The 13,391-nt window shown below is 51.7% G+C and overlaps 1 long non-coding RNA gene across 1 annotated transcript; it reads right to left on the bottom strand.

Moving 5' to 3' along the window:
- Positions 1-5,863: 5,863 nt before the first annotated feature.
- Positions 5,864-12,948, bottom strand: LOC120371146. The gene is made up of 3 exons (XR_005584167.1): positions 12,537-12,948; positions 8,679-8,830; positions 5,864-6,104 (listed from the first exon to the last, which is right to left on the bottom strand). It is a non-coding gene; the product is annotated as an uncharacterized LOC120371146 (long non-coding RNA).
- Positions 12,949-13,391: the final 443 nt, after the last annotated feature.

Here is a 13,391-nt window from a genome sequence, read left to right as displayed (position 1 = left end):
CGACCCAGCTACACCCCGAACCATTGCCATGGCACTGACCTGGCCTGCCTGCACCCAGCTACACTCTGACAATGACCCAGCTGTACTGTGGCCTGTGTTTGGCACTCCCTGACTGCCAGGGTGCGAGCCTTGGAATGGGGCAGCCCTTCCCTACAGTGTCAGCACAGCCAGGCTGGCCAGGACGCACGCAGCACACTCGGGGCAAGACACGCGGGGACATGCTGCCGCATGCCGGGCAGGGAGGAGCCCTGCCCGTACCCAGCGGGGTCCTGGGCACGGGGAGAGCAGGCCTAGCCAGCCTAGGCCCACTGAACACTAACCCCGCAGGGTGAGGACGCAGGACTTGCTGGGTTGCACATTTAGGACGCAGCGAGCGCAGATTCCATGGGGACGGGTGCGGGATGAGAACCTGGCTGATTGGATCACTCAGTATTCACGAGCTGCGCTCTCTGAGCTGGCTGGGGCTTCGCAGGGATACTGCACAGTGTGGGGCACTGGCCCAGCTAGGGTGACCAGACTGCAAGTGTGAAAAATCAGGTTAATAGGCTTCTATATAAGAAAAAGCCTCAAATATCGGGACTGTCCCTATAAAATCGGGACATCTGGTCACCATGGGCCCAGCAGCTCCTCTGGCAGCAGTTCAGCTGGGCACCTCTAAGCACCGTGGTGCAAATAATGTGCCCGGCCTGTGTCTGTCTGCGATGCTGGGCTGAGCTCCCTGCATGCAGCACGGGGACAAGCACTGGCTTGGGAAAGGCCCTTTGCCCCATGGCTGATTTTTTTTTCCAGGTCACTGATAAAAATGTGTAACAGCGTAGGGCCAAGAACTGATCCCTGTGGGACCCCACTGGAAACACACCTGCTCGTTTTGAGAGCTATCATTTATCCAGATCTGAGTCCATTTTATATCGTGCTAGGTTTTTAATCAAAATGTCCTGTGGCACCAAATCAAACACCTTACAGAAGTCTGAGTCTATTATATCAACACTGTTACCTTTATCAACCAAACTTGTTATCTCATCAAAAAAAGATACCAAGTTAGTTTGACAGGATCAATTTCCCATAAATCCATGTGGATTGAGATTAATTACATTACCCTCCTTTAACTCTTTATTAATTGAGTCCATGTCAGCTGCTCCATTATCTTGCCCAGAACTGATGGCAGAATGACAGGCCTATAATTATTCACGTCATCCCATTTACCTAACATTAACTTTCTTCCAGTCTTCTGGAACTTCTGCGTGATTATTCAAAATCAACATCAATATTCCAGCAAACTATTCAGCCAGCTCTTTTAAAACTCATGTGTGCAAGTTATCTGGACCTGCTAATTTTAAAAATGTCTAACTTTAATAGCTTCTGTTTAACATCCCCCAGAGATATTAATGAATGAAAATAATATCATATGATATTGTGTTTTTCCCAAATACAGAACAGAAATATTTATTGAACACTTCTGCCTTTCCTGAATTGGTATTGTTAATTTTACCATTTCCATCTAGAAATGGACCAATACTGTTGTCAGGATTCTTTTGGTTCCATAATATATTTTTAAAAACTCATTCTTACTTTAGAATGTTACTTCTTTAACTCTGCTGGCCATAGATTTCTGGTTGTGTCCTTTTGCTTCCTTTATCAATTTTCTACAATTTCTAACTTCTGATTTACATTCATTACTGTCAATTTCCCCTTTCTTTCATTTGCTACATTGATTTAGTTTATGTTTTGTAGCTGTTGTCACTTCCCCTCTAGCCCTGAGTTCAATTCCCTGCTTTGCCACAGACTCCCTGTTTCTCAGCTCCTATCTGTACAAGGAGGATAATAACACTGCCCTGCCTCACAGGAGTGAGTGAGGATAAATATACTGAAGATTGTGAGGTGCTCACATGCTGCAGTGATGGGGTCAGATAAGGACCATCACTTGTTTATTTGTGACAGAAACACTCTAACAATAATTAAAAACATACAGGGTCAAAAATACGGTATTATCTATTTGGACAGATCCTCAGCTGGTGTAAACTGATGTAGCTCAGTTGTCTCCAATGGGGCCACGTTGATTTCCCCGAGCTGAGGATCTGAGCCGATGCACCGGTGAGAACAGTCTGTGCACTGTGACTCTAGGGGCCAATGTGAGCTAATCCCCGTGAAATCGTTCCTACCAGAGAAGCAGTGTTAGTTCCAGCAGCCCGGCTAGATTGCAGTTTAGACCATTCATCTACCGCCTCCCCTGCAGCTTCAGCTGAAGTGGGTAGGTCTCTTACAGCTGGTCTATGGGTTTGCCCAGGACTGTGAAAAAGCAACTACATCCATCCCTGGGGTGGGGGCTGCATTCGTTGCTGAGGGTAGCATCAGTCCCATGCAGTACCACCAACCCCAAATGTTCAGCAATCCTGAGATTAGCCTCAAAATCATGAGATTTTGAAACAGTCTGTTCTTTCTGTCTGCTGCTCACACGTGTGTCATGTTTGGACGCTTTTCTCCACAGCTATAAGGGCTGGAAAGTTACTTTTGGAAAACAATGAAAGCCGAGATTCTCACCTAAATCACTTGTCTCTGGGGCTTTATGCAAACACCGAGTATTGTGAGCTCACCAGCGTGGGCCATAGTGCCCCTGGGATCCGTCAGCGTAAAAATGCCTGGAATGCCTGGGTTAATACTCTTCCTGGAAACCTGCCTCTTTCTTTAGCCCCCAGAGAAAGCTCAAGAGCGCTTCAGGACAGGACAGAGATAACAGCCAGATAAGGAACCTGCTTCCACTCTCTCTAACTCCCTTGGCTCAGGAGTGGCCCTGGGAGATTTGCTCCAGCCAAGCTCGTGTTTGCATGCTCTGGGACTCCCCAGATCTAATCTGTGTCAGGTGTTTAACTTGGTGATGGTAGGTGCAGCTTCTGCAAACACCTGGGAAGGAACAGCCGTGGCAGGGTTTATAAATATCCCCCAATACACTTCCCGCTCTGCTGGCAATGTGCCTAGTGATGTCATTTCAGTCACAGCGGTTTTGAACTTGACAAAAAAAAAAAATCTGTGCTCAGAGTGAGCAAACTGTGCGGGGCATGTGGCCAGGCTGGGGACTAGCAGTACCTCGATTGGTCTCAGCTCCCTGCTTTGCCGCATCCTTTCCAGAGTGCAATGGAAAGCTCTGGAAGTTGCTTCACCTGCAGAGCACTGCTCCTCTTCACCTGCACATCCTGCTTCCACCATGCTGTCCGCTCCACGGGGAATTGGGCTGGCTGGGCTAGAGAGGCCCTCTTCTCTGGCCTGTTTGGCTGTCTGTCCATCCTTAGCCTGAGCTCATCGGAGCAGGCACTGGCTCGCCACGTATGGCGGGGAGGCAGGCGCTCCTGGGCGTGACCACAAACGCATGGAATACACCGACTGGTCAGCATCATTAGCAGTTTGGTCCAAAATAGAATTCCAGTTTCACAAGAATTGAATGGTTGTCATCTCACTGGACAAATTTCATGAATAGTTTCATTTGTTTTATTACAAAAATTTGAAATGAAATAAAATGAAATGTGTTTAGTTGCAGATTGGACTTTAAAACCTCAGGTTTTGGAAGATGGTTTCTTCACTTTTTCTCACTGCTCTTTTTCAGGGGGGAAAAGCAAAAAAGGAGAGAAGGGGGGGCAGGAGGGGACAAAAACCCTTGAAAAATAAAACCCCAAACAACATTTTTTAAAATGAAACACAAATTTTCATTTTGAAAATTGTCATTGAAAAAAATACTAAAATTCAAACAAAATGCAAAAGTAAACAAAGTTTGGCTTGATTGAAAAGCTATTTTCAATTAAAAAAACCCTACAACTTTTTGACCAAAAAAATCAACCAGCGCCAGTTAATGATAAATTATTATTAACAATAATAATAAAACAATGATAATTGGACTGTTCTGCCCGAAAAGCCAAACTACTCCACATTGAAAATGAGGTTTCATTTTCACTTTTTGTTTTACAAAACTTGCTTGTAGGAGCTCTTGAAAACACACCAGCTTTTCAACTACCTCGTCCAGCGCCAATTTCCCCCCCCCCCTGAAAAATAAGTGTCCCAATTTGTCACACTTGCTACCTGGTCACTGTACCCCAATCCCATCCCCAGGCAGGCTCAGTGGATTCTGCCCCTCTCTGCCCCATGGCAGCTGCCCCATAGGGTTTCTGCTGCAGCTTGGCATGGCCTCAGTGGCGTGTTTGCTTGCAGGGTTATCTGGGCTGAAGTGAGTGTTGGTTTTGGCGTGGAGTGCCAGGACCACGCCTGCTGTTTAAATACCACAGCCAAGGGGGTTAGAGAAATTGAATGAAATATTTGTTGCGGTTGGAAGACATACACAACACAAAACACCACTCCACTCTCTGGCTACTAGAGAAAAGCAGGGGGAGGCAGATTCTCTGAAAAACTGTGCAAAAGGAACAGGAGTCCTTGTGGCACCTTAGAGACTAACACATTTATTTGAACATAAGCTTTCGTGGGCTACAGCCCACTTCATCAGATGCCTGCAGTGGAAAATACAGTAGGAATAGATATATACACACACACAGAGAACATGAAACAATGGGTGTTACCAGACACACTCTAACCAGAGTGACCAGGTAAGGTGAGCTATTCCCAGCAGGAGAGAAAAAAAACTTTTTGTAGTGGTCATCAGAATGGTCCATTTGCAGCAGTTGACAGGAAGGTGTGAGGAGTGTGTGTGGGGGGGGGAAATAAACATGGGGAAATAGTTTTACTTTGTGTAATGGCCCAGCCACTCCCCGTCTTTATTCAGCCTAACGTAATGGTGTCCTGTTTGCAAATTCATTCCAATTCCGCAGTCTCTCCTTGGAGTCTGTTTTTGAAGTTTTTTTGTTGTAATATTGCGACTTTTAGGTCTCTAATCGAGTGACCAGGGAGACTGACGTGTTCTCTGACTGGTTTTTGAATGTTATGATTCCTGATGTCACATGTGTGTCCATTTATTCTTTTGCACAGAGACTGTCCGGTGTGGCCAATGCACATGGCAGAGGGGCACTGCTGGCACAGGATGGCACAGATCACAGTGGTGGATGTGCAGGTGAATGAGCCCCTGATGGTGTGGCTGAAAACCTACGCTGGCTCTTGCGGCTGCTGTAGGCGGGGCGGCTCCAGGCCCCAGCATGCCGCGGGGGGGGGGTGTGTGCTCTGCCGGTCGCCGCGAGGGCAGCAGGTGGCTCCGGTGGACCTCCCGCAGGCACGTCTGCAGAGCGCCCCCCGCTGCGTGCCACCGTGCTTGGGGCGGCCAAATGGCTAGAGCCGCCCCTGGCTTTAGGGAAATAATTAGGGCCAAATTCATTCTCCATGTGACTCCGCGGAGCCCAGTCCCACTCACACTCAGGCTGCTGTAAATCCCGAGTGATGCTGGGGTGACTCCGTGGGCTCCAGAGGCGTCACTCCCATGGGAGTGCGTGAGAGCAGCAGCAGGGCAAAGGGCTTCCCTAGAATTGGCCCCGGGATGACTCTGGCCCAAGGTGTGTGGACAAAATGGGCTGAGTCCAGCCAGTAGCTGCCTGGAGTAAGTGTGTGCTCCCCCCCCCCCCGCCCCCAGCAGGGCCAAATCCAGCCTTGGCGTGAGAGGACATGCCCGCGGGTCTCTGGGCGTTTCCACCAGGCTGAATGTGGGGTAGACACTGTTGGCTTTACACACCCACGGCCCGATTTGCCACTTCCCTGCACCCTGCACCAGTGCCAGGCGGGCGTCCCAGGCCACCACGCTCCTGTGCTGGCCTTTTGTGCTCACTCTGCCCGGGTGGGAAGGATCCTTTGTACCCAGTAGGCCAGATCCTGCTTTCACTCACCCCGTGTAAATCCAGAGTGTGTGAGAGGGGAGGAGCTCAGAATGTGAAGCAGTGTAAAACCGAAGCCCCTCAGTCATCCCCTGCAAAGAAAGGTGCTCCTTAGCAAGCCGATGCACATGGTTCATATGGATGATCGGGTGAAGGCCAGTTAAATAGACGGAGCACTCTGCGGTCCTCTCTCCAAAGTCCCTTCAGATGCCGTCCTGACGCACTCACGCCACAAACTGTTTCATCACGGAAGGTCATTTCCAAAGGAGGCGAGTGCCAATCAGAATCGAACCTCCACTCCTAACCCTCTAGCTGTGGGAGGCACAGAACAAAAGGAGGAATTGGGCTTGGAATCAGATTATCTCTATTCCTAATTTATCCCCATTTCATTATTTCTAACAAGTGAGCGAGTCTATTTTGGAACTGGCATCCCCAAGGGAGTAGCTAATCGGGGCAGCACACAAGCCGGCTTTAGGAAAAAGTCCCTTTTGTGATGTGTTGCAAGCCTATTTACTAATATGAAAGCTGGATAATTAAAAGCCACTTCCTGGAACACAATGAGAAAGCTTTATGTAAAGCCACATGAAAGCAGCTTGCTCCCAAGAATGGGCCTTTCAAATTTCAGAGTGTGCTTTTGTGAGGCTGAGTGCGTGCCCTGTGTCTGGCGCACATGTGGACACTGTGTGTGGATAAATGTGTGTATTGTGTGTCTGTCTGTTTGCAGTGTGTCGCTTCAGGGTATCCGAGTGTGTTATGTGTCTGTTGTCTTTCATTACCATCATAGTAGCAACCTGTTGCATGGGTCTGATTGTACGCTATGGGTGTTCTGAGTGGGTGTGCAAATGGGTATGTTGTACCATTAGTGTGTTGGGTAAGTGTATGTTGTGTGATTTCTTTAATTGTCTGTATGCTACACACAGGATGCGCACACACCAATTTTACACAGTGTTTATAATACTATGACAAATAAGGAGATACAGTGTTACAAAAAATCTCATCAACTCAAAGCTCCTACCCACGGAATGTCTTTGCACAATAGTTTTTAATTCTTCCTCTCATGTTTCAGAGAGTCAGCACAGGACACAGGCACTGCTCAATGGGAGTTAATAACACATAAGGGCTTGTCTACATGGGGAAACTGACCAGAACAGCTATTCTGGAATGGATCTCTGTGCGGACACGCTATTCCAGAATAAAAGTGATGTTATTTCAGAATCATTATCCTTTTTGGAAGCACACCAATTATTCCTGAATAAAGTGACTTATTCTGCATTAGCTATTCTGGTCCATTTCCACATGCAGATGGGCCCTAACTGACTGCACAGGGCTGAATTTCACCCTTGTTTATAGTAGCGAGAGCTCTTGACTGGAGAAGCTGCGTAAGCTTGAAAGCTGATCTCTCTCCCCAACCGAAGTTGGTCCAACAAAGGATATGGGCTTTCCCCGCCCCCCCTTCTCTCGCTAATGTCCTGGGACTGACACAGCTACAACACGCTGCCTGCCCTTGGTTACAGATTACTTTTCTAAATGCAGCCAATGCAGCATCACAGGGCCATTCTACGCTGTCCAGTGTCACAGCCACTGTTTGAAAATCAAGACGACATTCCCCAAAGCAAACACGCAGCACCCCGAGCCCCTTGGCAAACGCTTGCAAGAAGGGATGGGATGTCCGCTGTGCCCTGAAGCGAAGGGCATCTGAACCGGGCTTTGGCGTTTAGGAGCCTAAATCCCTTTGAGGAACTGGGCTGTTCCCCTTTGTGTTCCCATAGGAAGGAAGCCTGGAAGGGGCAATGGGTTTGGGGTTATTGTGGTGCATGTTCTGTTCTGCTTGTTTTTTACATTACAAATCAGGTCTTTTCTACCCTGGATGACACTATGGCAGCTGGAGAAAGAGTCAAGTTATAAATATCACCAGGGGCAAGGAACTGAACAGCAGAGAGGGGATAGGCGCTTTAGTCGGACTGTTCAAAACTCTTTGGTTTTGGTAAATCCTCTTTAACTGTAATGCCTAATAAACATCTGGGAGAAAGAGCATCTTTGTTAATGGTTCCCAGCCCTTCCCCGCACACACGTCCAGTTACAGGGTGAACGAGTGCCCAATATATACCTCTGAACCCCAAGCAAAACCAGGGGAGCCCAGACCATAAGGTTGGGAAAAAAGTTGGAAAAATCCCCCCTCTTCCCAGCCTTTTCTATCCTCCAGTGGTGCCAACTCTCATGATTTTGTCATGAGTCTCATGATAATTATTGGTTTCCTTCAAGCCCCAGCTCCTGGAGTCACGTGGGCAGGTGACGATTTCAGCCTTCGTTCTTAAAGGAAAAGTACATTTCTAGCCCTTGTGGCTGTGGAGAAAGCTTCAAAATGTGACCCCAGTGTGCCCCAAAGGCTCCAAAAGCAGAAGGCAAATAAAAAGAAACCAAAGCTACGACTCTGACATCCTCTTGTGATTTTAAAGCCGATCTCGTGATTTTTGAACATTTGGGGTTGGCAAAGGTGCTCATCATAAAGAACCAGAGAAGGGCACGTGCCCCATTTTCCAGTGTCAGCGTGACACACCTGGGCTCCGTTGGGACGGCTGGGTCAGACACTGTCCCTCACTCCGTCTGTGCAGCTCCCAGCCCGGTGACTGGGCGCAATGCTAATCATTACTAACCCCTGCGTGTTCCTTGGCATGTGTCAGACCAGCCTTCACGGCGGGGTCTGAATGTGCCAGGAATGCAGTTTGCGGGTGAGCATGTACGTTTCTGTTCACAGGCGTGTTCCCGTGTGCATTCCTGTGCGACGGACGTGCGAGAGTCTTTGGGCATGGGAGGCTGTGCGTGGGGAGGCTGGGTGTACGTGTTGCTGGGTGTTTGTGTGTGTGGTGGTGGGGAGGCTGGTTGTACCTGTTGCAGCTGAGAATGTCCACTCCTCCCTGCTTCTCCACGGGTCCCCTTGAGCCACCAAACCCCAGCACGGCTGGCGTAACCTCCTGTCCATCAGTGCTGCCTGGCCCCGCCTGCCTGCTCGCACACACAGCCTGCTGCTTTCAGTTTTCCTGTAACAGTGAAAGTTAAGCAGGGAAAAAAACGTTGCCGTTAGCGTGTAATAGAGGAAGAGAGGTAAAAAGGGCAGGAAATTTGCACCAAGTCCATTTCCCCTTGGCCCTGGGCTGCTGCTCACTCCGGATCTGGGATTTGCGTAGGCAGAGTTAAAAATAACGGGTATAAAAGAGAAAGGCGAAGGGCCGAGAGAGCCCCACAGCAAACCGGCCTCCAGCCTGAGCAAGGAGGGCTGAACTTGTGCCACCAGGGCCAGACAGAGATCAAAGCAGAACCACCCCCGAGGGGAGCAGGCAGCCCAGAGGGGAGGACACGTGTGTGTGTATGTTTGTGGGTGTGTGCATGTGAGAGAGGCTGTAGTGTGTGTGTGTGTGTGTGTGTGTGTGTAACCGGCTGTAGTGTATGCTGTTCTGTATGGTGTGTACACACTAGGAGAATCCGCACACTGGTTTCCCTTGTATTAAGTTTTTCTTGCAAAGAGCAGTAACTCTTCTCAGTCCTAGAAAATAACCCGGACGCTCTAACTCCCAGTCAGAGGAGATGGAGTTTTCTCTTCTGAAAAGATACCGCAGCCTGATGTTATTGGTGTCAATTATTATTAGTGCTTTGAATCCCTCCCAAGGGAGTGGGGCAAATGACGGTTTGCCACAGGTCTAGAAGATGCAACATTAGCTACAAACGCTAAATGTTATTAACCAAGAGCATTTCTGGGTATTGCTTCATTTCATTAAGAAAACATTAAATACCAATATGAGGAGCTAACCATGCGGCTTGCGAGGCTGAAGGTCTGGGGGTCCCCAAACACTGGGGCCTTGGGGTCCCACGTGCCCTTTGGATGCGTTGTTCGCCTGGGAAGGAGCTGCCCAGATCAACCGGCCTCTGAGGCGCTTCTCTCCGGGAACAACTGAGAAGGCTCCTGGAGTGCAGTCCCCAGACCCGCCCCCACCCCCCGATACCGAGACACAAGATTTGTTCACATCCACATCGGGCCTTCCTGGGAATCTCCTGTCACGTCACAACAAATCTAACAGCCACCGAGGAGAAAAGGCCTCGACAGCCACAGCCCCGGACCAGCCCCGGCGTGCGGGAGGTGCCCTGTGCTGCGCTGCGCACGGTGCAGGGCAGCCGGTGTTCCAGTGGCCGGGAGTCCCGCTGGGCCGGGCCGGGCCGGGCTGCGGGACCCCGGGACTGAGCCCTGGGCAGCTCCCTGGGATTGGCTCAGAGCAGCGGGAGGAGGGGGCGTCTCAGCGCCAAGGCTGGGGGAGACCCTGCCGTCCGTCCACCCGCCCCCTGGCTGTCCGTCCACCCCTCCCTCCCTCCGTCCGTCCATCCCTCCCCGGCAGTCCATCCATCCACCCCTCCGTCTGTCCGTCCATCCGTCCCTCCAGCTGTCCAGCCACCCCCGCCCCGTCAGTCCGTCCGTCCGTCTGCCCCTCCGTCTGTCCTTCCATCCCTTCCTCATCCATCCGTCCGTCCATCCACCCCTCCGTCTGTCCGTCCATTCCTCCCCTCCGTCCGTCCATCCACCCCCTCCCCGTCCATCCGTCCGTCCATCACTCTGTCTGTCTGTCCATCCCTCCCCGTCCGTCTGTCCACCCCCTCCCTACCAGTGTGTCCGTCCATCCCCCCAGCTGTCCATCCACCCCCTCCACATCCCTCCGTCTGTCCATCCCTCCCTCCGTCTGTCAGTCCACCCCCACCCCATCAGTCTGTCCGTCCACCCGTCCGTCCATCCCCCCATCTGTCCATCCATCCCTCCAGTTGTCCGTCCATCTACCCCCTCCGTCCCCGTTTGTCCATCTGTCCATCCACCCCTCCCCATCAGTCTGTCCGTCCATCTCTCCCTCGGTCCATCCACTCCCTCTCCGTCCATCCACCCCCCGACTGTCCATCCACCCTCTCCCCATCCATCAGTCCGTCCACCCCCTCCCTGCCAGTCTGTCTGTCCATCCCTCTGTCTATCCATCCACCCCTCCCCACCAGTCTGTCCGTCCATCCCTCCATCCCCATACTCAGGGGTTCTCAGACTGGGGGCCGTGACCCCTCCGGGGGTCAGAAAGTTATTACATGGGGGGTTGCGAGCCATCAGCCTCCACCCCCAAGACCCACTTCTCCTCCATCATTTATAATAGCGTTTAATATTAAATATTTAGTCTGCAGAAGAGAAGAATGAGGGGGGATTTGATAGCTGCTTTCAATTACCTGAAGGGGGGTTCCAAAGAGGATGAATCTAGACTGTTCTCAGTGGTAGCAGATGACAGAACAAGGAGTAATGGTCTCAAGTTGCAGTGGGGGAGGTTTAGGTTGAATATTAGGAAAAACTTTTTCACTAGGAGGGTGGTGAGGCACTGGAATGGGTTCCCAAGGGAGATGGTGGAATCTCCTTCCTTAGAGGTGTTTAAGGTCAGGCTTGACAAAGTCTTGTCTGGGATCATTTAGTTGGGTTTGGTCCTGCTTTGAGCAGGGGGTTGGACTTGATACCTCCTGAGGTCCCTTCCAGCTCTGATATTCTATGATTCTATGTGTTTTTAATGTATAAGGGGGGTCGCACTCAGAGACTGGCTGTGTGAAAGGGGTCACCAGTGCAAAAGTCTGAGACCCGCTGCCATACATGGAGGGAGGAGACCTCAGCCAGCAGAGGCTGTCTATCCACCCCTCCATCCAGCCCCACACCTATCTAGCCACCCCCAGAGACTCGCAGCCAACCCCACAGCCACCTTTCTGCCCCTGGCTCAAGCAGCCGGAGGAGTCCTGGCCTGTGTCTCCCTTTGTGGATCCCTCTTGTGGGCAGGAGCTTTCCCTGACGCCAGGTGCTGCTGGGCTGGCCCAGGACGGGGGACTCTTAGCCTTGCCCCACCCTATTAGAACAGAGCCTCTTCCCCTAGGACAGTGGCTGCCCCAGGCCCCCACCCTGCCGAGGCCCAGGCCAGGCAGGCGCCGGGGCAGAGTACCCAGCCTTGCTGCCACTCAGCGGCTCCCCAGTTCCTCCTTGTTAGCAGAAAATAAACCCCAGGGGGCGGCTGGTTCTAGCCCCATGGGAGATGGTGACCGTGGCCCCTTGGGCAGCCAGTACTTGTAACACAAGCGCTTGCTGCAGGAAATGGGGCACATGGGCCTACTGGGGCTGCCCCACTCTCCACCCTGGGGCCCAGGGAGTAAAGGACTCTTGGGCCACACCATGACGAGGGAGCCAGCTGTGAGGCTGTCCCTGGGGTGGGTCATGGGCTGGCGTCAGTCCCTGGCTCTGCCACAGACTTTCCCATGTGACCTTGGGCAAGTCACTGAATTCCCTTTCCTGGAGGGTCAGATGGGGCTGAGGCCTCCTTTGCCTAGTTAGCCTGTAACTGAGCTCTGTCTCTGGCCAAGCCCCCGGGCACTGCACGGCACCTGGCTTGATCCGGGTGCGAGCCCAGTGCCAACCGGTGCCAGCGCCCCTTGGAGCGGCCGCCCCAGCTTTCCTCTTCCAGGTTGTTCTAACCAGGGCGGGTCTGCAGGAGCAGAGCTAATCTTTAACCCTTTCTTCTCCCCGCCTCATTCATCCTCCACTTGACCGTCCTGATTGCCTCTCAATTGCTTTGCTGCTGTTTGATCTTGTCTAATGCCCCCTTCTTTACAGCCTGGTTTAGTGGCTGGAGAGAGAATTCTCCCTTCCCAGACAGAGCTCTTGGGCGTCTGGCAATAGAGGGCTGTGCACACACATACCTGCTGCGCAGCTGGGCCCATCTGAAACCCACACGCACTGGGGTAGCACCTACTGCAGGGGCCCACCTGGGCTGATCTCCAGCCGGGTCTCACCAGCTCCCACAAATCAGAGCGTCCGTTACAGAGGGTCTGTGAAAGGAATTTAAAGGGAACTGGTGTCTCTCTCCTTGTGCAGGCGCTGGACAAGCCTTCCTGGTTCAAGGTCCCAGCTCTCACAGACCCCTGGTGTGACGGCGGAAGAGTCACTGATCCCCTGTCCCCAGCTGCACGGTGGGGATGACGCTTCCTGTCCAAACCATGAGCTCTCTGAGGCTGCATTTGAGTCCGTCCCACACCTAGCACAGCGGGGCCCTGATCTCGGGCCGGGCCTCTCGACATGCCCAGAGTACGAATTACACCAACCGCCTGGGAAATATTCCACCTGCCGAGACCTACCAGCAACAGACGCGAGTCCCACCTGGCGGCTCTTTCGCTCTCAGAAAATGAGCCAGTGTTGCAGGGCTGAAGCTACTCAAACCAAGGGAAAGGAGGACAACCCAAGTGTAACTAGAGTCTGCTCTTTCCTCTGGCTCCAGGCCATTTTGTCTTGTTCTCTGCAAGATCTTGGGGCAGCAGCGGCCTCCATACTTGGGTCCTGTACAAATAATACTTCATAATAAAAGGATTAGCAGCACGTCACAGAAATATGCGGCCATGCAGGTCAGGGGAAACGCCCTCGCGCCCCATGCTGGAGCACGTGTGGCCTTTCAAATGCCAAAGCTAATGCTCCACGGAGAAGGACTTTCCAGTTTTCAACCCAGTGGGTGGAATTTATGCTAGATAACAAACAGGATTCTGAACTAACAAGCAGCCAGC

This window comes from Mauremys reevesii, linkage group 8 (assembly GCF_016161935.1).
Source record: "Mauremys reevesii isolate NIE-2019 linkage group 8, ASM1616193v1, whole genome shotgun sequence".
NCBI classification, from domain to species: domain Eukaryota; kingdom Metazoa; phylum Chordata; order Testudines; family Geoemydidae; genus Mauremys; species Mauremys reevesii.
This window is presented reverse-complemented; position numbering and strand designations above follow the sequence as displayed.